Source organism: Capra hircus, chromosome 8, assembly GCF_001704415.2.
Source record: "Capra hircus breed San Clemente chromosome 8, ASM170441v1, whole genome shotgun sequence".
NCBI classification, from domain to species: Eukaryota; Metazoa; Chordata; class Mammalia; order Artiodactyla; family Bovidae; genus Capra; species Capra hircus.
In genome coordinates, this window is record NC_030815.1 from 13,589,539 (window position 1) to 13,601,131 (window position 11,593).

The 11,593-nt window shown below is 44.0% G+C and overlaps 1 pseudogene; it reads right to left on the reverse strand.

The window, feature by feature from the left end:
- LOC108636592 lies at positions 497–4,649 on the reverse strand (annotated as a pseudogene).

The following is an 11,593-nucleotide window of genomic DNA, read 5'->3' on the forward strand; positions in this document are numbered from 1 at the left end:
ACCCTGTAACTGAGACAAAGAACTGACTGTGTATAAACCGCCATACTGCTTTGTTCGGGGCTCTTGTCTGATTCTGCTGCGTTGGATGAGGCTTGAGCCCTAGTGCGCTAGAAATAAAAATTCCCTTCTTGCCTTTGCATTACCACGGTGGACTTGTTCACTCTCTCGGTTGGTTTGGAGGTATGGGCTCGGTGCATAACATTTGCACCCAAGGCCCGATACCGTCAACCTTTAGGGCAGTTGAGGTGGTAAGAAGAACAACATAAGGACCCTTCCATTTAGGTTCTAGTGCCTTGGTGTGGTGCCTTTTGACCCACACTCAATCTCCGGGGCCGATGTTATGTGAGGGGATAGTCCCCTTGTTTTGACCCTCATGTATTTCCCAGAGCAGTTTCCAGACGCAAGAATGCACTTTGCCCAAAGACATCAAAGCCTCCTGGAATTGTCCCAAAGTAGGAGGTGGAAGTTTCTTTCCTTCAAATATTGGACATACAGGGGGAGGTCGCCCATACAGAATTTCAAATGGGGTCAGATTAAGCTGATAAGGAGTATTACGTGCCCGAAAGAGGGCGAAGGGAAGGAGAGTCACCCAGTCCCCGCCAGTCTCTATAGCCAATTTAGTTAAAGTTTCTTTTAGGGGCCGATTCATTCTTTCAACTTGCCCCGAGCTCTGTGGGCTGTATTCACAATGTAATTTCTATTTCGTCCCTAGAGCCCGGGCAAGGCTCTGAACTATTTGGCTCACAAAAGCAGGTCCATTGTCAGAGCCAATAGTCACCGGCAGGCCAAACCTGGGAACTATTTCTTCTAAAATCTTTTTAGCCACTACAATTGCAGTTTCTCCCTTAGTAGGAAAAGCTTCTACCCACCCTGAGAAGGTATCTACCAACACTAACAAGTACCAGTAACCATACTTGCCTGGTCTTACCTCGGTGAAATCTGTGTCCCAGTGGTGTCCTGGCCCTTCTCCCCAATACCTCAGTCCCACGTGTTGCCTCTTTCCTGGCTTCATCTGTTGACATGCCTTACAAGCATGTACTATGTTCTTCACAGTTGTTTGGTGCCGGGGGAATTGCAGGCGTGCAGTTTGAAAAAGCATCAGAGTCTTTTTCTCTTCCAGATGAGTAGACGAGTGTAGATGCTCACACAGTTGCTGTCCCAACTGAGCAGGGAGTATCAAGTAACCATCGGAGTCTCAGTACCATCCACCCTCTTCTTCTTGGAGGTTGGGACGTTCCTGGATCCAGGCAAGGTCTGTGGATGAATACTCAGGGTTTGGGGGCAAAGTTCCCATACCTGGGGGTGGAAGTCCGATCGCCAACACCGGAGCGATGAAATCTTCATTAGCTGCTTTTCGAGCTGCCAGATCTGCGGCATGATTTCCTCGTGCCGTGGGACTGTCCCCTTTCTGATGTCCAGGTACATGTACTATTGACACAGCCCGAGGCAACTGCACAGCCTCCAGAAGTCGACGGATTTCTGGCAAGTTTTTAGTCTCTTTTCCTTCAGCTGTCAAAAACCCCCGTTCCCAATATATCAGGCCCTGGATGTGTACCGTGCCAAAAGCATAGCAACTGTCAGTAAAAATAGTTATTCTTTTCCCTTTAGCTCTCTCTAATGCTTGAATCAGGGCAATTAACTCTGCTCTTTGTGCTGAGGTGTCTGGGGAAAGAGTCTCCACCCATATCATCCGTCCAGAATCACCTACCACTGCGGCCCCCACCCATCTCTGTCCATCTTTTACATAACTGCTTCCATCTGTAAACCATATTAGCTCACTGTTATCCAGTGGCGTATCTGTTAAGTCCTTCTGTATTGCTATTATCCCGGCCAGTATCTCATCGCAATCGTGGAGGGGGCTATCCCCCTCCGGATTGGGCAAAAGAGTAACCGGGTTTAGAGTGCAGGGCGTTTGAAAATGAATCCGTGAGGTGTCAAGTAGCAGGGCCTGGTAGTGTGTCAAGCGGGCATTGGAAATCCATTTACCCGGGGGTTGTTTCAGAACTCTCTCTATAGCATGAGGAGTGTAGACCAAGAGTCTCTGTCCATAAGTCACCTTATCAGCATCATGGACTAGGAGCACGGTGGCCGCGATGATTCGGAGGCAAGGTGGCCATCCAGATGCCACTGGGTCCAATTTCTTGGAAAGGTAAGCTATGGGACGCTTCCAAGGTCCCCACTTCTGTGTTAGTACCCCTTTTCCTATCCCTTGCCTTTCATCTATAAATAATTGGAAAGGCTTAGATGGGTCAGGAAGGGCAAGGGCAGGAGCTTCCAGCAAGGCATGCCTGAGCTCCTGAAAGGCTGTTTTCATTGACTCAGTCCATTTCCAGTCTTTGTTTTCTTTGGTCCCTTCATACAGGGGCCTGGCCTTTTCTGCAAACCCCAAGATCCATAATCGGCAATATCCCACAGTTCCCAGAAATTCTCTCACTTGTCTAGGGTTGGCTGGCTCAGGGATCTGAAGGATGGTTTCTTTCATAGCCTGTGTTAGCCACCTCTGGCCCTGTTTTATCTTATAACCGAGGTATGTAACCTCTTGCTTGGCAATCTGGGCCTTTTTGGCACTGGCCCTGTAACCTAAAGTCCCCAAGGTTTGGAGAAGGTCACCTGTTGCCTCTTGGCACTCTTTTTCCATAGTCGCTGCCAGCATAAGGTCATCAACATATTGTAATAAAACAATGGTAGGGTGTTCTACCCGATACTCACAGAGGTCTTCATCCAGGGCCTCATTAAACAATGTGGGTGAGTTTTTGAAACCCTGTGGTAAGCGAGTCCATGTCAGCTGCACAGGAGTCTGAACACCGTCTTCCTGCCATTCGAAGGCGAAGATCTCTTGGCTTGCAAGGGCAAGAGGCAGACTGAAAAAGGCATCTTTTAAATCTAAAACAGTATACCAAACGTAGCTTGGTGGCAAGCTGCTTAGCAATGTATAAGGGTTAGGAACCATAGGATGAATGTCACTCACCCGTTTGTTGACTTCTCGCAGGTCTTGAACTGGTCTAAAATCAGTTCCCCCAGGCTTCTTTATGGGAAGCAGGGGAGTGTTCCATGGGGACCGGCACTTTCTCAAGACCCCAGCGTATATGAGGCATTGTATGTGAGGAGTAATTCCTTACCGAGCCTCTTGACTCATGGGATACTGCTGCACTCTCACCGGTGTGGCACTGGCTTTCAGTTCCACAATAATAGGGGGCCTCTGTTTGGCCAGTCCTATTCCTGCTGTTTCAGCCCAGGCCTGGGGGTATCTCTGAACCCATGGCTGTACTTCGGGACTTATCATTGCTGGGGCCTCTGGCAAGTACAGTCTGTATTCATCCTTTAATGCCAGAGACAAGACCTGAAGAGGATGCCCGATTCCATCTAAAACTGACACTTGCCCGTGGTCGAAATGAATTTGGGCATTTACTTTAGACATTAAATCTCTTCCCAGCAAGGGCGCTGGACACTCAGGTATCACCAGAAAGGAATGGGTCACTTGGTGGGTCCCCAAGTTCACATGCCGTTTTGTAGTCCATCCATATCGCTTAGTCCCGGTTGCTCCCTGCACCCAGCTACTTTTCTTAGACATGGGTCCATCTCTTTGGTTTAAGACTGAGTATTGAGCTCCATATCCACCATGAAGCCAATCAGTTTCCCCTCCACATTTATAGTTACCCAGGACTCGGGGAGGGGCGTCGAGCCCTGACCCCCCTAGTCAGTATCCTCACCCGCATAGAGGATATGACGGTCAGGAGAGCGAGTCTTGTTCTTGGGATTTTTGGACCCCTCTTTTAGATTTTTCTTGGGGCATTTATCTTTCCAGTGTCCAATCTCCTTACAAAACGCACATTGGTTTTTTTCAAGCTTGCGCCTTGCAGGTTTTTCCTTAGTCTTTGAGTCTAGCTTTTTCCCTTTTTGGAACCTATTTTTGTTTTCAATTCCGGCAAAAAATATCTGAGCCAGCTCTTTTTGGTTCTTACAGTTTTCTTCAGCTCTAAATTCTCTTTCTTCCCTTCTAATGCAGTCCTCTCTCTCCTCTGGGGTCTCTCTGTGACTGAAAACTCTCTCTGCTGCCCTCACTAGATCTTGCAGGGACTGGTCACCCAGCCTCTCTATCTTTTGTAACTTTTTCCTAATATCGGGGGCTGCCTGATTCACAAATGCTAGCATAACTGCTGCTCGAGACTCATCTGCCTGTGGGTCCATGGGAGTATACTGTCTAAAAGCTTCCATTGTCCTTTCAAGGAAGGCTGCTGGGCTCTCATTTGGCTCTTGCCTCACTGAATTTACCTTGGCCAAATTAGTTGGCTTTCTGGCGGCCACTCTAAGGCCAGCCATGAGAGTCTGACGGTACACTCGGAGACGCTCCCTACCTTCAGCGCGTTCGAAGTCCCAGTTGGGTCGCGCCAAGGGGAACCCCTCTTCAATGAGGTGAGGCTGTATTGTGGGCCTCCCATCCACCCCTGGCACATTTTTCCAGGCTTCTGACAGGATCCGTTTGTGCTCTTCTGTAGTAAAAAGTACCTGTAACAGTTGGGATTGTGAGTAAAGAGAATAGATTCTAAAAGATCAATAAGACCCTGCGGTTTCTCAGAGAAAGAGGGAGTTTGAGTCTTCCAATTGTACAAATCACTAGTGGCAAAGGGCCAATACTGATATGTCCGTTCCCCACCCTCTCTGGCTGGCCCCGCCTGGACCGGAAACTCGTGAACAGTGGAGGAGGGAATTTCCGGGCCTTCTTCTTCCACTGCACTGGCCATTTCCCTTGCTCTTCCCCAAGTTCCCTGGGCGGGGCCCCCTTCTCTAGGAGGAGCCGAGGGCTCGGCCCTCCTCCGGGCTTCTCCCGATGAAACTTGTGGAACCTGTGGAAGCAAGGGCGGATGTGGATCCACATACGGGGGTGGGAACAACTCGGTTTCCAGGTCAATCAGATTAGGATACAGAGAAGAAGATCCCTGGAACACTGGCTTAGGTCATTTTTCGTCCTGTTTTTCTTCTTTTTCTTCAGAAGCTTTCATGACTAGCACCTGTGGGTTTAGCGAGGTTGGAGTCGGGGAAGAGGGACGAGGAGGTTTAAGAGGTTTAGAAGGAGTGAGAACGAAGGGTTTAAGCCATTCCGGCGGGTTTCTCACTAGATCCTGCCAGACCAGAATGTAGGGAGTCTGGTCTGTGTGCCTGGCAGGATTAGGGGTAAGCACCCTCTCTTTAACTGCCTGGATAATTTGGGGATTGAAGGTTCCCTCTTGTGGCCATCCGATGTCAAAGGTGGGCCACTCGGCGGAACAGAAAGTCACCACTTTGCTCTTCTTTACCAGTAACGAAAAATTCTGAGCTCTAGACTTAAAATCAGAAAAATGGTCAGTCATCAGAGACAGCGGAGTAGAAGTAGATTGCCCCATGGGTACAGAGAACACGGACAGTGACAACAAGACTCACACAGACAGTGCCGGCACACAGAGTCACAAAAATGACACAACAAACAGATTCCAACTCTCAATATTACTTTCAGTCTCCTTTATAGCACTAGAGACCCCTTCTCTACTTGCAAGTGTCTTACCGTCAGGACGTCCCTCAGTGCCAGCTGCCCTCCCGGTTCGCTACCGCGGACCCGGCCTTACGCTGGGCTTGCCTCTTCACCTTACACCTAGATGCCTCCCCAGTAAGACACTGGGCCCTGGACTTAATCTAGGCCTCTGCACTGCTAGCACCGGTGCTCAGAGCTCTCAACTCCTAATGAGATTATTCCCTTCTACCAGGAGAGTTGTCCTCCCCAGTAGGCCAGAGATCCCGGACGAGACCCCAAATGTTATGCACCAAGCCCATATCTCCAAACCAACCGAGAGAGTGAACAAGTCCACCATGGTAATGCAAAGGCAAGAAGGGAATTTTTATTTCTAGCACGCTAGGGCTCAAGCCTCATCTGATGCAGCGGAATCAGACGAGAGCCTCGAACAAAGCAGTATGGCGGTTTATATACAGTCAGCTCTTTGTCTCAGTTGCAGGGTACTTGGCGATACCTGATTGGACAGGCAGAACGAGCTCATGCAACGCCTTCCTTATGCTATCGCATATAGAAAATTTTCCTTATTTGGTTAAGGAATGTTCTTCAAGAAAACAGGAAACATGACTCAGGTCCCCGGCACTGTTATGCACCTCATTGAGCCGACCACCCTGCCTAACACTTGGAAGAAAAGTTATGACCAACCGAGACAGCATATTAAAAAGTAGAGACATTACTTTGCCAACAAAGGTCCATCTAGTCAAAGCTATGTTTTTGCCAGTAGTCATGTATGGATGTGAGATTTGGAATATAAAGAAAGCTGAATACCAAATAATTGATGATTTAGAACTGTGGTGTTAGAGAAGACTCTTAAGAGCCCTTTGGAATTCAAGGAGATCGAACCAATAAATCCCCAAGAAAATCAGTCCTGAATATTCATTGGAAGGACTGATGCTGAAACTGAAACTCCAGTTGTTTGGCCACCTGATGCGAAGAGTTGACTCATTTGACAAGACCCTGATGCTGGGAAAGATTGAAGGCAGGAGGAGAAGGGACGACAGAGGATGGGATGGCTGAATGGCATCACCAACTCAATGGACATGAGTTTGAGTAAACGCGGAGTTGATGATGGACAGGGAGGCCTGGCCAATGGTCACAAAAGGTCTGACAAAACTGAGTGACTGAATTGAACTGAACTAACTCTCTCTACCTTAAGCGAATTCTTTAAACACCTTGCTGTTCACAATGTCAATTTTAAAAAAAAGTACAACTTGAGAGTTGTGAGTTAAGTTTTATTTGGGGCAAAATGAGGACTGCAGACTGGGAGGGAGGCAGCATCTCAGCTCTGAGAGACTGCTCCAAAGCGGCAGTGGGGGAAGGTCAATATATAAGGTTTTGGTGAAAGGGAAGTTCAATACCATGAAGCACTCGATATACAAAAGGTTTTTTGTTAGTCATGAGTTTCTGATGTCACCATGAAGGGATTTAGTGGTTCTCTAGTTATGAGGAGATACAAGGATTGAGATCATAAAATCTGTTCCTAAAAACATCCAACTATCTAAAGACCTGTCCCACCAGATTCCCTGGAGCACAGAGTGCCTCATTCCACCCTGAATTCCCTCAGGGGCTGTTGAAGGTCAACAGCCATGGCAGCATGGGGATCAATCTCCATAGAGGCAGATGGCAAATGCCTTTGTTCAGTCATTGGCAATGCTCTTCGTAGTGTAAATTTGTAGTTGACAACAACTATGTACTAACTCCTTTTCCTCACAACCATCATGCAAAAACTTTTTATATTTGCTCTAAATACTCATTTCAGTTCAGTTCATTCACTCAGTCGTGTCTGACTCTGCGACCCCATGAATCACAGAATGCCAGGCCTCCCTGTCCATCACCAACTCCTGGAATTCAGTCAAACTCACGTCTGTTGAGTCAGTGATGCCATCTAGCCATCTCATCCTCTGTCATCCCCTTCTCCTCCTGCCCCCAATCCCTCCCAGCATCAGAGTCTTTTCCAATGAGTCAACTCTTCGAATGAGGTAGCCAAAGTACTGGAGTTTCAGCTTTACCATCATTCCTTCCAAAGACATCCCAGGGCTGATCTCCTTTAGAATAGACTGGTTGGATCTCCTTGCAGTCCAAGGGACTCTCAAGAGTCTTCTCCAACACCACATTTCAAAAGCATCAATTCTTCAGCGCTCAGCTTTCTTCCCAGTCCAACTCTCTCATCCATACATGACCACTGAAAAAACCATAGCCTTGACTAGATGGACCTTAGTCGGCAAAGTAATGTCTCTGCTTTTGAATATGCTGTCTAGGTTGGTCATAACTTTCCTTCCAAGGAGTAAGTGTCTTTTAATTTCCTGGCTGCAGTCACCATCTGCAGTGATTTTGGAGCCCAAAAAAATAGTCTGACACTGTTTCCACTGTTTCGCCATCTATTTCCCATGAAGTGATGGGACCAGATGCCATGATCTTCATTTTCTGAATGTTGAGCTTTAAGTCACCTTTTTCATTCTCCTCTTTCACTTTCGTCACGAAGGTTTTAGTTCCTCTTCACTTTCTGCCATAAGGGTGGTGTCATCTGCATATCTGAGTTTATACTCACTTACCTCCACTGAAACTGATAGAATCTGATTTATTGTTACTGTAAGATATCAGTGTCTTCTTGATCAGTACATCGAATTAACTTCTCTCTGTACTACTCCTACCTGATCTGTCTAGCAATTTTAACTCTTTACCATTTCTTCAGAACTTACTTTTTCACTGGCACTACTAATTATGTAATTCTGGCTATCAGTCCATGTTTTTTATTTCTCCTTTCCCAGTTCCCTTTTCTGGGCTTCATTTCCTAAACACCTGTTTTAAATATTGATCTTCACAGTTCTAGTCAACCTTTATTTCCATCTTACATTTCCTGGATACAATCAGTTAGTAACATGGTGGCTTCAGCAATTATCCATACCCTGATGACCTCTAATCAAGCTGTAAACATCAACTGTAATATTTCTACTGATGTTCAAACTCACAAATCTAGCAACTTTTGCCAGGTGCAATTGTATGTTTTACAATCTTTATGAATCAAAATTACAACAATGAGTGGAATTTCCCTTTTCAGAAGTTCTTCTGTGATTACCATCCTTATGTTACTTTCATTCATATAGGTTTTTCTATCACAAATCATATCAATAAATTACAAAGGCCCACTTATTCATTGCCCACATATGTATCTGAAAACAGAAAACTATTTATGTCCCTGGACTAACTCAACAGCTTTCTAAACAATCCCACTATCTCTAGTCTTACTTCCCTCTAACACACACTTCACACTGAGATCAGAATGATCTTTGTAAATGCAAATATAACCATGTCACTCTCTTCTATAAAACCTTTGTAATGATTCCCTACTGTGCTAAGGTAAAAGCCCCAGATTCTAATGATATCCTATCAGATGTTCTCTACTCAATTTATCTTTTCTGCTTACCTCTAAATACCATCTCATTTACACAATGGAATCATACTAAATGCTCTTTACATATCTAACTGCATCACACCTTCTTTAAAGTCTGTCCCATTATGTATAGATTTCTACTGCCTGAAATAGTAGTGTCCTTTACTTTTATAGCCTGTACTTTCTATATGCTACTTTAATACTCTGTGGTCTTCCTACCCTAACATGTAGTGATTTGTCTGTTAACTCTAAAATGTACTACTAGCTTCATGACATTATGACAATTTTCTTTTTGCTTATTGCTTACCCAGTAAATATATATATGAGAAAAGAATATTTAATCTTTTCAGCAGAGGTCAAGTAACTTAAATTTATATTGATTTTTCTAATTTAGATTGTCCAGTTGCTATAGAATATCTTTGGGAAATAAATCTGTGTTGTATTGGATGCTCTGGGTACTGCCTTTTTCTCTCCTGGAAAGGAAAACAGACTACCTGATTTTTGCTTTTGATTTTAGATCAAGTGTGCTAAAGTCTTTGAGCTCCAGTGGAATGAAAATTTGCCTCTTTCCTGTGGATAATTTGAATTCTCAATAGCTAAATATCTGAAATTAAGATGTAATATATAAATATTGACATGTCATGTCAAAGTTTCCAAATTTCTCATTGAAAGCTTTACTTTCTTTTCTTTAGTAGATTAAGAAAAATGCAAATAAGCATCTGGAAAAATGTAAATAAAGATGTGTGTGTGTGTGTGTGTGTCTGTGTGTGTGTGTTTACATGTCATCTTATGCCTGTAATTTCCAACCTGAATAAACAGTAAACACTCCTGAGCTAGTCTTCAATCCCTAGCCCCTAAAGTATAATATCAGAGGTCAATTTGTAGCAAATAACAAATCTGAGGTCACTCTGTAGCAAACTGACAAAGACAAGACAAGGACAAAAAGACAAGACATTGTCTTTATCCTCATCTCTAAGTAAACTGGACAAACACAAAATTCTGGACTGCTTAGAGATGAAAGATTCCCACCTCAAACAAAAGATTAGAGACCAGATGGAATATGAAAGAGTGAAAACTTGACTAATATCATTCCCTTGCTGTCTATTTGTTTCATTCAGTAAAATGTTTTTGAAAATCAAAATTTATTTTGACCCAGAAAGGAAAAAGAGACCCAATTTCATCATAGACCAAAGTGATAATATGGATCTTCTCTTTGAACAGAAGGTCTTTGAGATGCATCATTTTTATACTCTGATAATTTTTCACAGTTTTGTTTGTTTGTTTGTTTTTAACATTGAAGGTGGAGAGCTTTTTTTTTTTTTTCCTCACACAAGAATCACGCTATCTCTCCCTGACACAGTTTCAACCAAGGAAAGCCCAGAACATGACAAACGTGATAGTTTAATAATATGCAAGTTTATTTCTTTGATAATACAAAATGTTAAGTACAGTGCTGTATCATTGTGTTGCCAAGATAAAGAGACTGTCATGTGGTATTTCTAGTACACAGGAAGCATTTAGTTGGAAAACAAGTTGCAGAACTGCAACTTAGGGAAAACACATGTCAAGAAATACCATAGCAATAATTAAGAGTGGCGTTTGCCCATCATTTACTTGGAAAGATATAAAGATGTACCATCAGTTTTCAGTTTCAAATTGTGGCAAGAAGAAGTTGATACTTATAAAAGTACAAAAAATTTGGTTCCGTAGTCACTTTGAATTCACAGCCAGAGAAATATGCTTAAAGAGAGTAAGCAATGTGTCCATTATCTTACAGCTTGTGAATAGCCAAACAGAATTTTAGTTTGGGGAGACTTACTCACAGCCTCCATTAATCATTTACTGCCTAACTACTTAATCATCTTAAACTACTAAAAATGTTATCAGATCATTTTTTGGTAATTAGTAAAAGTTTTATCTCAAGTTCTGAGCTGGCTTTACTCTTGTATCATTAAATGTCTTCATTGTTAGTATAGCAGTAGCATTATTATATTTGCTAGCACAGTAGATTTCTATCTAAATTACAGTTATCAGACAAAAGAAGTATATCTCATTTATTTTGACAAAACAGTCTAACATGGTTCAGTTCAGTTCAGTCGCTCAGTCATGTCCAACTCTTTGTGACCCCATGAATCGCAGCACACCAGGCCTCCCTGTCCATCATCATCTCCCGGAGTTCACTCAGACTCACGTGCACCGAGTCCATGATGCCATCCAACCATCTCATCCCGGGTCGTCCCCTTCTCCTCCTGCCCCCAATCCCTCCCAGCATCAGAGTATTTTCCAATGAGTCAATTCTTCGCACGGGGTGTCCAAAGTACTGGAGTTTCAGCTTTAGCATCATTCCATCTAAAGAAATCCCAGGGTTGATCTCCTTCAAAATGGACTGGTTGGATCTCCTTGCAGTCCAAGGGACTCTCAAGAGTCTTCTCCAACACCACAGTTCAAACGCATCAATTTTTTGGCGCTCAGCCTTCTTCACAGTCCAACTCTCACATCCATACATGACCACAGGAAAAACCATAGCCTTGATTAGACGGAACTTAGTTGGTAAAGTAATGTCTCTGCTTTTGAATATACTATCTAGGTTGGTCATAACTTTTCTTCCAAGGAGTAAGCGTCTTTTAATTTCATGGCTGCAGTCACCATCTGCAGTGATT